General features: G+C 41.0%; 1 protein-coding gene and 1 long non-coding RNA gene across 3 annotated transcripts in view; one reads left to right on the top strand and one right to left on the bottom strand.

Annotated features, from left to right (window-relative positions):
- C1QTNF7 (C1q and TNF related 7) overlaps positions 1-18,814 on the top strand; it is a 49,472-nt gene that overhangs the window by 13,661 nt on the left and 16,997 nt on the right. Inside the window, exon 1 of one of the 2 annotated variants that reach the window (XM_027643029.1) lies at positions 81-349. The exons of the other annotated variant lie outside the window; for it this stretch is intronic. The gene's annotated coding sequence lies outside the window, so the exon portion shown is untranslated. Of the gene's footprint in view, positions 1-80; positions 350-18,814 lie in introns of those variants that run through there. 2 annotated transcript variants of the gene reach the window in all.
- On the bottom strand, positions 13,888-18,752 carry LOC113946956. Its single transcript, XR_003527596.1, has 2 exons — positions 18,631-18,752; positions 13,888-14,121 (listed from the first exon to the last, which is right to left on the bottom strand). It is a non-coding gene; the product is annotated as an uncharacterized LOC113946956 (long non-coding RNA).

The following is an 18,814-nucleotide window of genomic DNA, read 5'->3' on the forward strand; positions in this document are numbered from 1 at the left end:
TTATGTTACTGCTCAAGTATGCATTCAGAAAAGAGCCAGCAGATACAGTAGATTTATTCTAGTTGTTGAGGTCAAGGGCTTCTTTTTTTTTTTTTTTCTTTTTTGGACTCAGTAGAGGGGGAACGCTTTCCTCATAACACCAGACAGGCTTTCTGCTTTGCAGTCTACTGTCAATGTGTACCACTGATAAAAAAACATCTGAGAGCATTTTTAAAGGATTTATCAGTCTGAAGCACCGGTGAGTTATATGCTGTCTCCTGTGTCAAACTTAGGAGGCTTTCAGCAAAGCACAATATCTGTACGCAGTGCAAGTCAGAGACTACAGCTTCTGGAAGTTCTTGCAAGCCATGTAAGTAAAGGGCTTTATTTAGCTGAAGTAAACTTTGTATATTCTCTTGCCTTGTAAAAACTCTGAGATAATCTAAACTTAAGAGGAATTTCCTAATATTAGTAATGTCATTATCCTGCTGTCCCTTTCAGTAATGCATGTATGTCAGCACAATAAATAAATATCTTTCCTTGTTTTGCTTGTGAGTAGTGTACAGAGCAGAATCTGTACGTGCCTCAGACAGGCTCTGTTTGCTTTTCTGATTGCTGACCATTTCTGTTCTCTGTGATCAACACAGAGAACTCTCTGATTTCTTTGATTTCTTTGATTTCAAGGACAATAGGAATGTGGCAGGGAAATGCAAAGACTGTGCGAAGGAAAACAAAGAGGAGCAAGGCAGTTTATAAAGTGGTGTCAGTGAACCCAAACGTTGTGGAACTTGTGGTCAATGGGATTCTATATGATTTATAGTGATGTTTAACAGGTCACAGATAATGTGACTAAGAGGAAAATTAAATGACAGAAGAAATGTTTTGATTTCTTTATAAAATGCGTCTTTATGTTCATGCTCATATTTAAAATAATCACTTCCTGTATGGTTATTTGGAACTTATTGCAGGGGACAGATCACCTTTCTCTGAGCTTCATGATGTAATTTAAGGTCAAGAAATATTTCTTTGTTCTCTATCTAGTTCATGTACTTATTGACATCAGTAGGCCTGGCAAATAGGTGTTGAAATGCCAAATTTCTCTTCTTGTCTGTGAGATCCTCCCTGATGTTTTGATGGCTACCAATATGCAGATGTGGTGATAAATAAATGGAAGATGGATTAGCTCCACTGACAAGGTACTGAGAAAAAAATTTCATGCACTCACACTTCTCAGTATCTTCCTGTTCAGTTTCTAGTCCCCTTGCATTCCTTGTAGCCTTTCCAAAAGCACCTGATCCCTCTGACTTTGTACCTTCTATTTGCCTCACACTTTTTCCCAGTTTGCAGTAACTTTTAGCAGGCCCTTCCCTCCAAACCCACATATCTGACAGATGCAAATCCTGCCTTCCAATCCTCACAACAAAAATCTGCCACGGACCCACAGGGCAATACCAGCTTTATCTTTTGCAGATACACTGCTGCAATATCCTCTTGCATCAGGTGCCCAGAGGAACATGGATGCTGCCCTAAATAGTTTTCTACCTCTCCCAGCCCTCCTCTTGACTTATTTATTTCCATGGCAATGCAAGATCCGCATGGGGAGAGGGGCACTGTCCAGTAGCAGAGATGCCCATAATTCATTGAAGGCAATGGAAAAGCCTTCCTTGTCTTCATCCAGGCCTGGGTGCCTAAACAACAAGGAAATTAATGGACATGCTGGGCTGCAGAGCTGCAGTGTGCTGCTTCCAGTGACACTGGGGTGTCACCTCCCTGAGCGAGAATGGGGAAAGGCTGTGTACAAAGAAGTTTGCAGAGAGACAAAGAATCACATCTTGAAGGTGCACTGGCAGGAGTGAGTCAGAGATGAGTGGGGCTGGTGTGAAATTCAGGCTCCTCTGATGGTGGAGGAAGAACACGTTGTTTTTCAAAGAGTGTTTGGGGAATGACAAAAAGTTTAATTTTCAGTACAGGGATGGGTAAGAGCTTTTTTCTTTGCAACACAACTCTCTCATACCTAGCTGGTTCAATGGCACTCCAGGGAGAAAACAGCAGTTTGTTATAGTTTTTGAATTTATGTATATTCATGTGTTCCATTAGTCTCTTGGCAAATGCATCTTTTGATTTCTAGAGCTTTCTGAACCTTTCATATAGTCCTTTGCTTTGAAGCAACAGATGTCTGTGATAAGCAGATGGTTATGACTTTGAATTTTAACATCTTTAAATAGTTTTGCATATATTTTACAGAGAGGAATGTACTCTGTCTTACTGCGCCGTACTCGTGCACTAAAGTATCCATGTCTGGATGCTTGATGTCACTTTCTAGCTTGAAAACCAATAAACCACATGTTTTTTAGGATTATTTGTTATGACATATTTTCATCCAATCATTCAACTTTTGTTTTCAAGTTACAAACCAACTGCAAAATGCACTAGTCTGATGTGAGCTCAAAGAGAACAAGCAACAAAAAGAGTAAAAGGAGATGCCTCACTTGTGAATTGCTTTCTCACTCTGATGTATACTGGGAGCAGGCTGAAATCTTCCCCTTGCACAATTTCCCAGAAGAAATCATGTAGTGCCTATGGAAACAACTGAGCAAAATCTTTTGATCTTTTTTATTCTACAGTTTCATTTTCAGGAGGTACAGCTATGAAATCTGATGAGTGGAGAATCTAAGAACATAAGATCTTATATCGGGAATAAATTTGAGAACAAAAAAGGAAAGAATAGATCTCAAATAATTTTCTTTCAAGAAAAAGAAGTCATATACACAGTTTCATCCAAATGTTTTGCTATTTGATATTAGTTTACTACTCTAAAAATTGTAGTTCTTTTCTCCCTCTCTGCCTGACTTTCACACTTGAAGAGTTTGCTTTTTAAAGAAATCACTTGAGACAGTCTGTGACATGTCTGAACTGTTTAAACTTGACTTAGTTGATCTTAAGTATGGATTATTGCACATATTATCAAAGGCTTTGTTAATTATAATGACATAAGAGATGTTATTGCATGGACCCAGTCTTTACACAAGGCACCAGCCTGACTTGAAAGAAAAGAAATGCCTCATTTCAACCAAGCTTTGGAGCTTTTGCCTCCACCTTTGAAAAGGCTTTTGAAGGGTTCATAGTGCTGGAGAGGTGCTAGAAGAGCTCAGTGATGATGCAAGATATGCTCTTTCCTTCTCTTTTTTCCTCATTCTCCAATACTTATTGAAACCTCTTCCTTTCTCACTTATTCAGGATATGGTAACCTTTAATCCCAGACTGTCTCAGAATACAGGTTTTCCTCTTTTTGCACCTCAGATCAGCCTCTCTTTACTCCATAAACACCATGGGTAGTGTTCATCCTTCCTGGAGTAGAGAAAGCTTGGGATGCAGAAGGGGTCTGATGGGGACAGCATGCCCCAGCACAGCTGATGGACCAAACTGTCCCCCTGTTTGGATTTCAGTGTCTAATCCCCATCTCTGCAGGTACAAGCAAAGTAGACCACAATGTAAGCAAAGCATGAAGGCTGATGACCCCTGTAAACTGATACCCAAGGCTAATGGATGCTTTAATTAGTGGTTGACATTTAATTGCTGCCTAATGCTATGCATTTCCTGGTGGTTTCCTGACCCAGACATCTTCTGGGACCAGTCAGTACCCAAAACAAAAGTGGACTGATCAAACCTAGAATTTTTCCTAAAGAGAGCATTTCCTCCAGTTCCACTTCGAAAGATTTAAGATCTCTTCTGTATCCAATACTGAAGAGTTAAAAAGAAAAGAGAAAAGAAAAAAAATTGTTGAAGTTGAAGAGTTCTATTTTAGTATATTGTTTGACAATATCAGGTTTTCAGGTTTAGAAATCTATATATAAATGAGAAGAAGTTGTGAAAACTGATTGATGGACCGTTTTTCTTTCTGACAATTCTAATTATTTAAAGACTGCTAATGTTCAAAGACTTCAAAGACCACAGGCGGTACTCTGCTACCTGACAGCAGCGGTAACTCAGAGAGTGACTCTCCTTAATAAATCCTTGCAATATGAAGAGATTACCTTCTGATGTGTGGCAGGCTTCTCTTGTGTCTATCTCAAGATCTCTTTCTCTCTGTGAAGCTCTGCTATCCATTATTGGTCTTGTGCAACACTTCAGCACATGTGTATTTATGTCCCTGGATACCACTTCTTGGTCTTACAGATGTGAGGACTGAGTATGAAGATAGAGAAAACTGAAGGCAGTTTCCTGAATTCTGGAAGTATATGTTCATTCACTGCCACACATAAATAAACAGGTTCTTTGTAAAGAGGGAAAGAAACAGCTTTTAATCCTTGACAGAGTCCTGTGTGCCTATAATATTCCCATAGGGTCAGAGGTAGAAATAAACTCTCCAAACCTGCCAGAAGGTTCTTAACAAAAGTGTTGACAAGATAATCAGCATAACTGACCCATAAGTAGCAAAATATCCACATCAGAACTATATGGAGAGCTGAGACCAGTTACCAGGACTGTGGTGCCTGTAATGGAAAAACTCTTGGCAGCAAGGAAGCAATGCACTGAAATGCCAGTTTGCAGATGTGAAGCAAGTCTGGAAGCTGCTCTAAGTGAGCTGCTGCAATGGAGGGTTGTAATGGGAACGTGGATTTTTTGTTGTGAACCTGCTGGAACAGATATCATCATTCTTAGTTATCAATTGATGTTAGTCAATGCAACTTTGAGTGACTGCCAATTTCTTCAGTCCAGTGAAGTAACTAACACACTTGATATGTTAAATGTTGCTGGGCAGAGGGAGGGGAGGGAAATCTGCTATTCCAGAGGGAATTATTTCTGTTATATTTTTAAGATATCCTCTGTGGCTTTTGAGATATTTCCTGAAATCTGCAATTACAGTAATGTAAGATCTGCATCCAGCTTTTTCTAAAATAACATTGAAGCAGACTACATGGTAACTAAAACAATTCTTTCTTTGAATGTCATCTCCCTTTCAGTTTGTCAGCTGCTGCTCTAGCAAGTAGTTTCTGCCTTGAGGGGCTGTTGATAGATAGTTCATTGAGATAGCTCAGTATCTCAGCTGCCTTGTCCCTGTAAAGTCTTTGAAAACACTGAGAAAAATTTCTGTGTTCACCACAAATTGACTTTGTCAGTTATCAGTAGTTCACATCCTTGACAGCACTGAAAGCCTTTGATGGGGCATGAGGGGAAAGGTGGCAGTACTGGAAGTCAAAAGAAAGCATTAGGACTGTTTGGGGTTTTTTGTGACAGTGGGGAACCAGATTCAGCATCCCAGGGTTGCAACAGCAAGGGCAGTGCCAGCATGCTTTGATTACTGCCTCTCGGTGCATGGACAACCTCCCCCCTACCTGCACAGTCATTAGCATGTCCCCTGAATCTCCTCCCTTAGAGGAAAAAATCCAGACAAGGGAGTCCTGGAGGACTACAAAAATCCCTCAGAGTCCAAGAGCGCAACAAAACAAGTGCCTGGGCATCCCAGATGGGCAGAATGATCCCAGTTACAAAGCTGAAGACTTGGACTCTACATGACTATGTTGAGTTGATCATACTGTGGCTGCTATGTTCTGCTCCTTAAAGAAAATACTCTGGATTCATGATCATTCCTTGTTCAGGAAGGAAAATTTTCAGATTCCCTAGTTAGACTGACCACCAGTGGTCATAGAACAAGAGGATAAGAATCCATATTAACTGATAATTAAGATATTTTATCATTATAATTACTGACAGACACTACAGACACCTAGAATTTTGTAATCTATAAATGGGCAGTCATCCTTCTTTTATCTATATCCATTTTTGAACATTATTTAAATTGCTATATCTTAAGTAGAAATCAGAATAAAAACAAATACAATTTTTGGGGATTCTGCTTAAATCAAAGTAGTTAGAAAAAGAAAGACATAAATGAATACAGACCTGTGGGGTTTGACAGGTGACTCAAATACCGTTTTTCGAGAATAGGCATGAACTCAGTACATGGGGGAAAGAGTCATCCTCATGTTTATCTTACTAGTTGAAGAAAATTATAGCTTCAGGTCAACAGCATACAGAGATGGATGAAGTTGTTGCCAAAGACAATCCCAACAGTGAATTTGTGCTGTGAATATTGCATTTGAAATTAGTCAGCAACAGCTATGTCATCTTGATTTGCATGCTAATACAGATGATGCAATGAGGCTCTGGAGAGATGGATCTACAGTAAACTGGCAATAAAATTTTTGTCCTTTATGGAGCACTGAAATTTCAAAATTCTCAGGGGTGTATTTCTCTAACTTTGCACCTTGCCTCTTAAATGAAGAAACATACCACTGTGGCAACATTTATGACATCATCTCTTCAAGGAGAAAGGGATGTCACACCTATTTCTTTCTGAAAACAGCAGGTGCAGAAACTAAGTTTTGGACATTTTTCCATAGACATGAGCTATTACAAAAGCTTGCACGTTATCAGCTTTCCTGCTGAGAATAAGGCTACATTATGATTGAGAACAAGCTATGTTTCAGGGCCTGCTGGACCCTGAAACAGAGCACTAGACCCTGTTCCAGAAAAATAACAGTTCTGGGAGAAATATGAAATGCCTTCTCATTGATAAATGTTGTTTCCAAGACAATCTCATGAGAGAAGGTCTTTGAACTACAGCACCATTTCCAAAATATGAAAGAATATTGGATCCTTGCAGGCAAGGAAGGGATGTGAAAGTCCAGAGAGACACCTCAACATGTGGGGTGGTGGTAACTGGTGATCCCTCTCCTTATAGCAGATAAAGCAACATGTGGGACTTTTGACATCTTCATCCCCCATGGTGTAGCTCTTTCTCACTCTTTTTTTATCATAGAAATGCTGAAAAAAACTTCTTCAACATCTCCTCACTAACACAATTTCTTAGTGTAGGATTTTATAAATCATATTTTTCTACATTTATGGAAGCTTCGACCACACTTCTGTACGCATATTTGCTCGCATTGATTTCACTGCAGTGCTAGCCTGTTGCCTGTTGTTGTAATGAAGGCTTAATATTTTTCTCTGTTGTTTTGAGGTGGCATTTTCGAGATTATGGGATTTCTTTCCCCAGACAAAAGGTGTGTTACGTGTTGTAGCACTGTACCCCTTTGCTACGTCTTTGAGCGCTCAGTTTTCATGCTGGTGCCCAATGCTGTTCTTGAAGATGATGCTCTAATGCAGATAGGGTGTTTGGCCGATTTCTGCTTCAGATGGCTTCTACCATCTTTTCTTCATTGCTGCCAGTGTTTTCTTTTGCTTCCCTGGGGACACCAGATGCATCTAATGAGTCAGTTCCAGCTTCCAAGCTGAAACAGCTCATGGACAGCAGCCATGTGTTGTTCAGATTCTTGCATGGGAAGGAGAGATCTCCTTCCTTTTTCTCTTGCTGAACCAATTCACTCAATAAGAATTTGTTTCATATCAAACTGGCATTGCTTTTAGCTAACTCCAACCTTTTCTAACTCTATCCTTAATTCCAAGCTTTTATTATATGCTAAAAGAGGAGAGTTGCCTTAAAAGAAAGCTGTTGCCTCAGACAGTTCACCTTGCTCCCAGCTTAAATGATAGGATAAGAACTTTTTAAACCCAAAAGTCACAGGCTGTAGCTGGTGAAAAATAAGACAACACTCAGAGACATGCTTCTCTCCAGTGTTGCATAAATAGCTATATAACATATAATGTACTGCAACATCACAGCAGGTCTCCCAAATTGAAAACAAGGAGGAATAAAAGACTGCCGTACCTTGGCTCTTAAATCCTTGAATGTGTTGTCTGTGTTGATTAGTTACTTTGATTTGTGCTTCCCCGCACAGCTCATTTTTCCCTTTAATAAGAGTTTGGCTTGTAAATTGTCACTTGTATTTTCACCAAACACTGCAATTAGACTGGAGTGACGGAATATATTACATTGTTTGTTTTCCATTATGTTTATTCCAGATGGTTTTTGTCACTGACTCTTTTTCTGAGCTGGGCTGTTAATAAATATAGGATAAATCTAATGAATAAATTTGCTGTGCTCGGTATAGATCTGTGGTGGTGGCTGAGACAGGATTATGCTCCTAAATAATGGGTTCTTATTAGAACTACAGAAATGTTAATTCCTGCTCACTTATGAGAGGAAGATGGACTCCATGGATAGTGAGGGGTTAAAGATGATGCATATGTGGGGCTTTTTTCCTTTAAAAGACATCCACTTAAAACTTAAGCTGAGATTATGATGACTTCACAATTGTGATGCTTTATTGCTTCTCTGAACAAAGGAAGTGTTTTATGGAAAAGCTACAGAGTGAGTACCTGTTTTCATGCCTTTTATTGCTGGAAAGCTCCTCTGTGCCCTTGAGCAAGCTGTTTTTGTCTCTGTCTCAGTTCCTGAACAACACTTCTTTTCTTGTTCAACTGTCTTGTCTCTTCAAATAGAAGTTGTTCAAAGTCCCTGCCTAGGCGGGAAATGCAAAATTGATTTTAGAAAGAGAATTGGAACACTTTGGAGAAAAGAACCCCATATGGGATGGCAATGCAATGTGGAAGTCTACAGGGCACTGGGACTTGTTGAAGTGGCATTGACTGGAAAAAAATGAAAGCTGTGACAGGAGACCTTGGAAAAGTCCTATCACTTACAGAGTTTTCCAGTAGTGGCCTCTTAGTTTTTCCATTAGAAATAAACATAAGAAAATACAGGATGAAGCACAACATGGTCAGTCCTACCACCTTGCAAAAGTTTTAAAATGAGAAGAGGTGACTGTGGTTGCTCAGAACTGGGATTTTAGAGTCTTGGTTAAAGAGCTTGTATTTTAGAAGATCGGGAATAATCGGCAGATTACATCAAACAAATTTTGTTTCTACTAACATTTCCCACTTTCTCTGAATTCTTCCAGGGAGCACATAAGCAAGAATCTACCAGCAGTGCTGCTTTTTGTCAGTACAAGTGGCTTCTCATGTGTCTGTTAGCTGCTTAGCTCTGCTCTAAACAATAAAAACTGTCTCTGTTTCTGAAGGTAATGCAAGGCAACACTTCCCCAAGTGAAAAACCCAGTGATGAACACATGAGTGTTGATTTCCTAATGTCTGAAAAAAGAAATTGTTCATCTGGGCTCACATGGGCCTACTAGCAGCAAGCTGGGGAGCCCAGTCAGTGCTGTGAGCTGGGTGGCAGTGGGTCTCAGCCACAGTGAAGAAGGGAAAATTCTAGGAACAAGATCAGACAAGGAAGATGAAGGACAAGTATGAGATGTGGGAGTGATAATTCAAGAAGGCCCCAGAGGAATGGTGAGCTAAGAAAGGCAGGAAAGGCATGGCTATTTTGATAACTGAGGTATAAGAAAAACGAGGATACAGCCCATACCCTCAGCACTGGGTGTGCTGCCTGGCCAGGCTGTGAGGGATGAAAGAGTTAACCCTTCTGGAACTGGTTCAGGACATTCCAGTGCTTGAAGTCACACAGTAAAAATAAACCTCATGCCAGGCGTGTTGCCTGTGGGGTTTATGCTCTGCTTTTTGATTCAATCATTTAGGAATGCAAAGCCCTTCTACCAGGTCTGGCCTTTAACAGCATCTTTGCTTTGCCAACACCAGGCTGTGGCAGACAGTGGAGTAGATCCCATGGTCATGAAATCCACAGTAAAAAGGTCCATGTCTGCCTGTAGCTGCTCAGTCATGCTATTTCTGTAGGGCCTGATTCACCTCTGGACTGTGCTGTAGCATCATTTTTTGAAGACTGAAGACAAAATGCTTTCCCTTCTATTTGTCTTACACACCATACTCTTCCTAGGCACCACTGCGTGTCCATATACGTGGCAGGGAAATGGTGAGTCCACTCAGAGAGGCTGAGTGTTTGCTAGGAAATAAAATAGATGGACAGCTTGTACATTAGATTCCTGTGTGTTTCACTGGCAAGGAGAAGGAGAGTTTAGCCATGCCCAGCCTGCTCCCTCTGTAAGCAGTGCGTCACTAAATGCAGCAAGGTGCAAGTTGGACTGCAGCACTTGGAAGCAGACAGCCCCTCTGGGGATTTGTCCGGGGTAGGACTTGGGTTTTGTAATTTTGAACAATAGTTCCTGCTTCTGTCACTGAAATCTTTATTTACCCCAGTACCCAGCACTCGGAGACCTCCAGTGGCAGTTTACTCTCATTTCACATCTTTCTCTGTTGCTCTCCTTTTGAGCTGACCATGATCGGATACTTTCATGTCACTTCTCTTGTGCCCTGGCATTCCTGTGGGTGGCAGATGGCTTCAGATTTCACAGTTATGCTTCCTCTGCTCCCCAGACCCATTAGTTTTGTTTTTCTTAGAACACAGGATCATCAAGGCTAGCACTACTTTGCAATTCTCACGCTGAGACGTGGTCTACTAAGAAGGCACGTGGGGAAAAACATTGTGGTGTTATTTTTTCTCTTATTAAGAAGTGGAGAACACACAATGAGCATGATGTTCTCATTATCTATTTATGAGTAGTTCCTATTCAAAGGATTGTAAGAGAGAGTCAGGGAACATTGGACCAATTTCTGTTTGATTACTCCTTGAAAAACTGGAAATTATCATGATGTAGTCCAATGACTTACTCTGGATTTATACCAGTGCCAATGAGAACATAATGTAGTCCATTAATTTTACATCACATCCCAATGGACATGGACAATATATGCAATGTTTTAAAACCTATCTGAATGCTTATTAAGAGTCCAATAATAATGGTATTTACTGAGGATTATTTAAAAATGCATTTCCTTTCTTCACAACTTCCACGCTCTCTCTTTTGGTCTTCTGTGATTGACACTGAGCACCTTGGCCATAAAAATGGACTGCAATTGCAAAGTCTTTAGTGAACTTTGTGAATTATTTCACACTTCTCATTCTATTTGTCATAGTATTTTTCTGTCAGCTTAGACTTTCTCAGTCTTGTCTTTTTAACTCCAGAATGCACTACTATGTTTGGAAATATTTCATGTAGACTTTTTAAATAAAAAGAATTCATAACACCCAACAATTATGTCATGAACCAAAATTTATTTTATGTATCTCCTTTATGAAAAGCATATTTTGGCCTGTTATAAGAAATGTTGATAATAATTATTCAGTCTCTGCATTGACTTCATTAATACCACTCAGGGTGGTATTTGATAGCTATTGATCAAAACTGTTTCACTTAAAGATCAGTTGCATAGCAATTTCTGTAACAAGCACAAATAGAAAAATGTTTTAAGTCTCTTATAAGCTCCATCCAATTCTACTCATGCCACTAAAGATGATTCAGAAATTACTACACGTCCAATCCAGGTCAGCTTCTGTGCTTATAGCTTGCATAATCCTAAAGACCATACCAGTGCCCATACCTCACTTGATTCATATCACTACTCCCACCTAGTAATGCATTGCAACACGTACAATGTACTTGAAGTTGATGACCTTTTCACCAAAAAAAATTAAAAATGAGAAGGAAAAAAAAAGTCTGTTCTTACAGTCAGAGGAGTAGAAAGCAGAAGAATGACCTTACAGCATGAAACCTCTACGGAGCTGGAGGTAACAAGAGCTGCACTTTGCACTGAAAATTTCCTGAGCCTTCTCCCACTTATTTTCATCTCTGTAATATGCTAATGTGTTAGCTTTACAGTGTAGTATGCTGCCAGAACATTGCAACAATGGCACTCAACGCCAGATGCTAAAAAATCTTCTAGAAATATTACTAAATAAGGTATTGTGAATGTTCTACTTGGGAAAAATAAGTACATTCCCTGAGCAGTAAGAATAAGGGAATTTCTTAGGTCTAATAGCTCTTTGTCAAATGCTTGTCTTTCTTTATGATGTTTTTCTTCCCTTTCATTTAATTTCTCCAACTATCTCAGTTTTTTTTCTCAAACTAAAATGATCTATAATTTGCTATCACTTTATTACGGTTTGAGATTCATCTTGATCCATTTAGAGGAGTAACAACATAGTAGGATTTCTGTATCTAGAAAAGAAACAGTATCAGAAGCTAATTATTTGGGATAAAATGATGCTAAGGGCTAAAAGTCGGTACTGTTGCTGGATGTATTACTATATTTCCTGTATAAAGCATTGTTTTCCAGATCATAAAACACTTTCTTCAGGTTGCCATGATGACTAACTGCACCACATAGTCTCTGGCCAGGAGGAGAGCACTGTACTTACTTAGCGAATGTGGGCAAGGCCTAGCTATGAGTGGGGGCAAGTCATGGGTCCCAAAGGATTATGATCCTAATGTTAGCATTCGAAGCTGGAACCCAGGACACTTTTTTCCACACCCTGCACACACACAGTAGACATGTCACTACAGGGGACAGGCACTGCCAGACAACCCCTGGTGATGCAACACAGCCAGGGAGGCCCAGGCACAGGGGCACTGCAGCAGTAGCAGAGCAAGAAAACAAGCCAGTGAAATACGTCCTTGATTTTCTGGTCCATGTGAAGAACTCCTGGATGCTCCTGAAGCTGTGCAGTGCTTGCTGTCACCTGGCCACAGTACGGCTTCAGAGAGAAAATGTATAAACTCTTTCCTACACATCTTCTATCTACTGCATTAGCTCTCCCATAGGCTGCCAAGATCACTTTATTTACTGTTTAAAGTCTTTAATGGAAATTGAAAAGTCTCCAACATCATCACTAAAATGTGCAGTGGGGACAAGCGGAAAAACTAAATTTATCGTTGGAAAAACAAAGCCAATACTCTTGTGAGTGGTTGGAAATCAGTTTGGCACTGCAGTTACAGCACTTCAGTGTCTTATTTTTGCTATGAAAATTGTTTTTCTCAGTTTTCTTCAAGGCCAATCAGTAATCATTTGTTTTGTTGGGTGTGTTTTGGTCTGACAGTTTTCATGCTTCTCTCATTCACAGCCTGATTCCTCAGTTTGCTAAAGGACAGCTGATAAAACTCAGTTTCAGATAAACCAGAATTACATTTATGCCATAAATACCCTCTATGATTATGGGAAGACACAGTCAGTCTCTTTTCATTGGCAATGAAATCAGTGTATAAAGCATTCTTGAATATCATTGTTCATTGTTTTCTCAGGGGCATCCTGCCAAATTCTCTTTTTTCAATACTGTCCTTATCTGAACCTTTTAACCTTTTCCTTCTAAACGGTAAAAAGTAGTACCCTGCATACCCTGTAAAATCCTCTGTCTCTCCTTAGGGTATCCATATCCACTACACTCAATAAAGAGAAGAGTGTAAGGAAATATGTCATCTCATGACCACAGTAGTCATACCAATTGGTGTGCTGGGATTTGCCCAGTCACTAATAATTTACAAGGGATTCTCTACTCGTTTTACTTAGCTCCTAATAGTGTTCAGAAATGTCTTAGTTTGTGGTCTGGAATATCAGAAGCCGTTATAGTCAGATTGCATAGTTCAGTGGTAAGATCACTGAAGATCTTCATCCTGAGGATGTGCAAGAGATGTTACAGAATCACAGAATGGATAAGGTTGGGAGGGACTACTGGAGGTCCTCTAGTCCAATTCCCCTGTTTAAGCAGGATCCCCTAGAGTATGTTACTCAGGATTGTGTCCAGATAGCTTTTACAAGACTCCACAATCTCTCTGGGCAATCTGTCCCAGTGCTCAGCCACTCCAGCAGTAAAGTTCTTCCTCATATTCAGGTGGAACTTCCTGTGCACCAGTTTCTGTCCATTGCCTCTTGTCCTATTGCTTGGCATCATCGAGAGGAGCCTGGATCCATCCTCTTGACACTCTCCCTTCAGATACTTATAGGCATTGATGAGGTCCTCTCTCAGTTACCTCTTTGCAAGACTGACCAGGTTCCCTCAGCCTGTCCTCATAAAAGAGACACTCCAGTCCCTTAATCATCTTTATTGCCCTTCTTCAGACCTGCTTCAGGAGTTCCATATCTCTCTTGTACTGAGAAACCCAGAACCAGTTCCTTTCACAGAAACTGCAAAGCACACTGAGCAACTAGGAATTTTAATTATGAATTAGCAACCGAACCAGAGACTACACCAACGCTTCCGATTGGAACTGAGAGTTTCCCTCAGCTGGAGGAAAGCCGGACCATGGGCGGGGGTCAGGTCATGCAAGTCACCATCCATCAGCATCAAGCTGTTTCTTTGACTCAGAGGGGCTTTGGAGAGCAGCAGCTAGGTTGTTTTCCCTTGACATGAAATTCATATTAGGAATTATACTGAAAAGAGAACAACAGCAACAAAGTTAGTCCATTTCTTTCAGTATGTTTTAAATTTATCCATACTCAATCATCATATTATAACCATCACAGTGTCACAGCAATAGCTGGATGCTGCAGGACAGCTCTTCCTTGCAAGTAGCTTTCGTGAGTCATTAGTGTCTTTCTTCTCTCTGTTTGTGCTGTATGAGTATTAATTAACTCCTCTGGTACCACTGTAGGGCAAGAAATCATTGCCTTCCATATGGAAATAGAGAAATGAAGCAGATTATGTGATTTGCCCAAAGCTAAAAAGAGAATTGTTATCAGCATGAGGAGGAGAACTGATAATTTTTCTTAGTGCCTGGTCCTGTAATGCAATTAACAGAGCAACCTTCCTTCACCTCATCTTCTGCTGCGTTACCCTCCACCTGTGAATAGCACTGTCTCCAGCAGTGCTTGCTATCTGAAGCTGAATTTTACTGCTAAGATTAATTTCCACTCAACAGGATGACTCCAACCAATACATTTTTGCATTTAAGAGAAACATTAAAATCTACCTCTGATTAAAAGGGACATAAGAATCCCCTTAAACTGCAGCATGAGCTTGACACTTAAGTAATTTTCCAGGAACAAGCTGATGTTACAACAGCATTTTTTGTGCCACCTAGTGGTTGCAGAAAATTAGATGCCAAGCTCTGACCCAGCATGCCACCCAGCATCAGTGCCACAGTAAATCTTGCTCCTGCGCTGAGAACCCCAGCCCTGCTTAGGGCTGCTTGCTCCTTTTTCTTTTGCTGCTCCTCTTGCCAGTCTTTCACTTGGGTGACTGTGAGCTGTGCCAGTAAAACTCTGGAAAGCTGCAGTAAGAAGTGGTCTGAAAACAGAGCTAAGTAAATGGATATTCTCAGGAGCACTCTCAGCTTACATATATGCCATGTTTCTGTGGAATATTGAACACTTCCTCCACTGCTTGGAGAGTGTGAAGGAAACTGTGGGGACTGAGGAAACAACCAATAAATAGTATAAGTCTATATACACAGAATATTAGCAACTTGTTTCCTGAGGAAAAGGACATAACTGGGTGCCTTAGAGAAGGTAAGTGGCTGCTCCACTGGGCTGACCCACCAGCGGGGAGGACAAGCAATACTCAGAGAGGAGCTCAGGGGTGGAGCTTGGACCTGGGGTTATTTTCAGACATATTTTTATTCGCTTCTCAAAAAACACAGATAGGGACTGATTTATGCACATAGCCATGAACTTTAAAAGCACAATCAAAAGAAATATTCCCCTAACAAGGGCAGTAAAAAAAGACTGCATCCTATATGCTTAATTAAAAACTGTCTTGGAGAGTTAACGAAAGCTGGACAGTAACATCAGCAATAGTGATATTTTTCCTACTTTTTATTCGAAACAACACTACCTGCCTTTTTTAAAAATAAGCAAATTGCTGAACAACAAGAAGAAACCAGAAATTTAGTATGCTTGAAATAGGTCAGCTCAATAGCTAAGGTCATGGCCACATAAATGATTTCATAAGGGATTTAAGGTGCTTCTAAGCTAAAACATTTTAGCTGAGAATAGTCATGAGAATAAATACGATAGTTCCCAATGCTGATAGGGTTTAAGATACAAAAAGCATGTTCATTTGTCACAACTGACCTTAGTGTTACATAGAAAGTTTAATACCATCTGCTAAGATAGTACTGGCCAAGTGAAGCTAAGCAGCTCACCAGACTTGGTCAACATTGTGTCATACTTTGTCTGTACACACATTAACACATTTGGTAAAAATATAACAGCTTGATGAGAAAAGCTTCCGTGTTTGGATTGGACTGCCTTTGACAATCCTTCAGCATCCCTGCGGCCCCAGCTCAAGCCAATGCCAAGTCCTTGGTAAATGAGCAGTCCAAAGACATCGAGTCCCCGCCACACTCCAAAACTCCTCACCCAGAGGCCACCCATCATGATTTCAGCAGCGGGAAATCCTGCTCCCACTCCAGCATAGGAAGGCTGCAAATGGATGGCCTCATACAAATTCAGCTGTCGACCCAAGCTTGTCCCCTGTGCTCCCCCGCTTCCTGCCAGGCACAATGAACCAAAGCAACAAGAGCTCTCTTATTCCCACTGGACAGGCCAACCTGGTTCATTTTGACTGAAAGAGGCCGGGAGACACACTTCAGAGCGCTTTGGACTGTGTGCCAGGGAAGACAACATGGGCAGGTAGGTAGTGATCTCTCCAGCCATCACCCAACATGCATGTCTGCACCCTCTTTAAGCTGAAGAGGATGTGGGATGGCTGTGCCAGCAGAGCTGCGAGGGCAATAACCTCCAGCAGTGTGGCTTGTAATTTTCATCTGGCACAGCTCTCTACAAATAGAACATCTGCCCACAGCCTAAAGAGATGTTTCAAAACTGATTAAATTAGACCAGCACAAGCACCCATCTGGATACTTTTAGCGCTTTGGCTCCCATTCACCTTGCAAACAGCAGCGATGGATAAAAATCGTTTTCACCTGCCCCAGTTGCAAAGTGGCCAGAAGGAAAGGAGGATGCATCAGCCATGCTAGAATCTTAAACTTTTGACAAGTATGTCTGATGAATCCTGATGAGGTTGTTTATGAAGTTGCCACCTGAGATCTCCTGCCCAGCGTGGCCACAGCTGCAGAAGGGGTAGCGGGAGGAATGTGTTCCTGCAGCCATGCAAAGTCCAGTGTCTCAGCTCAAATGAGTGATTTCAGTGGGTCCAATGAGTTCAGGAATGGTTTACACTGCACCACATCCTGGTCATTTACTGCATGGGAAACCTTCCCTTATCCTTCTGGCTCTTATGTTCCCCTACACAACAGTACTGGATAGCAAAGCATGTAGATGCTCCTCACATAATTTAATGAAATGTTGAATGGGTTAAACAGCCTACAGAAGTGGCAAATCTACAAACAAAGGGAGCCAAAGCAGAACAGCAGCAACAAACTGCAGAGGGATAGTTACATTTTAAATAGCTACACACGTTTCTGCAGCAAGAGACTAACTATATCCTTAGTTTATATAACTCCTAATGCCAGCTTAGGCCAGATAAAAATAAATGGATTGATTCTAGATGAATTAGAATGTCCTCTAAGGATCTGGCATTTATCCAACCAAATTATTTGAAGATAAACCAACGCAAGTTTCGTGCATAAACATTAGAAAAACATATCATACAGCTTAAAACAAAAACAAAATCATCTATGACAACTGAGAGCACCATTGCCTTTTCAGTACCGTTTGGAGTCTGCAGATAATGCAGGTCTCTAGTAGATTTTTTCTAAACTCTTAATAAAAGCCTACAGTTTACATTATTTTAATGTACCTCTTACTTACTATGCCTTTATAAAATCCTTTTTAATAAAAACAATTGGAATTTTAACTAGTTACAGATGATAGAGATAAAATTGGTCTTTACAAATCTGTATTTACAATAGGGTTTTCAAGGAGAACACTGTTTATATTTCCTAATGTTATCCCGGCTGTCTATTTGTAAATAAGAGTCAAAGGTTTACAAGTTTTAGGCTGCAATAAAAGTAAATCAGAACGAGGGAAGACCACGAGCAATGAAACTCCCTGATGTGCTGGAGCTGCTTTATCCAACTAGATAAAGATCAGACAGGCCACAGCAAGGGGCAACCAATAAGCTGAAGGGAACAGATGCCCTTCAAAAAATTTCTGTTTTTTTTTTACAGAGAGAACAGTATTGGTAACTCACCAAATGGTCAGACTGGACTTCATGTGCCCTTGGCCTTTTCCTGGTATTCAGACTAGACCAGGATGGTAAACAGGCATGTACACAATCAGGCAGGGAGGTCTCAGGGTTCATGAGCTGTCTGCTGTTTCTGGGAAGTTGTACAAGTTGATGGGTAAGAGGGATGCTGCACAAAGCCTCCATTTGGCCTCTGCCCACTGTAATTTTAGTTGTTATTGCAGGTGAGAAGGCTGAGGAGCCTCAGCCATGTTCTGCTGCTCCCCATATGATCCTGTCCACTTCCCACTCTCGGAACGCATATATTCTTCCAAGTGCACAAGCTCCCCTTTTGTTTACCACAGAGAGACTTGCACAATCTCTGGCTACATTCACTATTTCCTCTGAGATATTAAAATGAAGTAGAGCATCTGTAAACAGCAGCAGCATCGTGTCTATACCATCCACTACACACAGCAGACCTTGGCTGCCTGTCTGCCTCCGGCTCTTCGTGCCTTTGGACATGGAATGAGCTGCAGGGGCCCTGGCTCTCCCCAGGCCTCACTGCAGCACCCGTCAAAAAGGCAGAAACATGAAAGGTTTAAAAAACTACAGAAAAAAGGAAGCCCATAGCTAAGAGATGAAACTCCAAACCAGAACAAACTCTTTGGTTAATGGGACCCTTGTTTTTGCCAAACCCACTATGTTTGCTAATATGCAAGGGTGAGTTATTGCTGCCCTCTCTCCACAGCTGAGGGTCCCTGGAGAGGAGGCTGTTTTGGCTGCCATTACTTCTGCACAAGTGGTACCACCTGCACAGCATCTCAGTTTCCAGGGCCCAAAAGAGAGGACTAGTCTTCAAAAGCCCACAACTGAAGAGAAGAGAGTGACAGTGAGTGGGGCTTGCAACTATGCCCTACACCCCCACGGCCTTTCTACAGATCCCTCCTCTGTAACTGCTGCCTTACTGCCAGGGAGAGGTGATTATGACATCTA

Source organism: Corapipo altera, unplaced genomic scaffold, assembly GCF_003945725.1.
Source record: "Corapipo altera isolate COAL_440 unplaced genomic scaffold, ASM394572v1 22, whole genome shotgun sequence".
Classification (NCBI taxonomy): domain Eukaryota; kingdom Metazoa; phylum Chordata; class Aves; order Passeriformes; family Pipridae; genus Corapipo; species Corapipo altera.